The sequence below is a fragment of the Portunus trituberculatus genome, chromosome 32 (assembly GCF_017591435.1).
Source record: "Portunus trituberculatus isolate SZX2019 chromosome 32, ASM1759143v1, whole genome shotgun sequence".
In the NCBI taxonomy this organism is placed as follows: Eukaryota; Metazoa; Arthropoda; class Malacostraca; order Decapoda; family Portunidae; genus Portunus; species Portunus trituberculatus.
The window spans coordinates 11,515,460-11,516,139 of NC_059286.1; positions in this window are offsets into that span (position 1 = coordinate 11,515,460).

The following is a 680-nucleotide window of genomic DNA, read 5'->3' on the forward strand; positions in this document are numbered from 1 at the left end:
AGAAAAAAGACTTAAGTAACTCATTTCCATATTAGTGACAAATTCGAAGAAGAGAGAAAAGAAAGAAAAGAGAGAGAGAGAGAGAGAGAGAGAGAGAGAGAGAGAGAGAGAGAGAGAGAGAGAGAGAGAGAGAGAGAGAGAGAGGAATGATAAATAGAAGATGAATGCGAAACTAATGAAAATTTACTGCTAAACTCGAAAAAAATGACGATTGGGAAGGACGCGTGGGTGAGAGAGAGAGAGAGAGAGAGAGAGAGAGAGAGAGAGAGAGAGAGAGAGACAGAGAACGACAAACAGACAGACAGAGACAGAGAAGAACACACAAAAAACAGACAAACAGATAGAAAAACAGAGAGAGAGAGAGACAGACAGACAGACAGACAGACAGAGAGAGACAGAGAAGGACACACAAAAAACAGAGAGAGAGAGAGAGAAAGAGAGAGAGACTGACAGACAGACAGAGAACGACAATCAAACAGACAGACAGAGAAGAACACACAAAAAAATAGACAAACAGACAGAAAAACAGAGAGAAAGAGAGAGAAAAGCAGACAGAAACAGACAGACAGACAGACAGAGAAAGAGAGCAGTAACCATTTAAACCCACCATTAATTTTAGACATCAGGAGGTAATACGTTTGAAAGGGAGAGGAATAAACAGCGAGAGTGCGTCCAAGAGG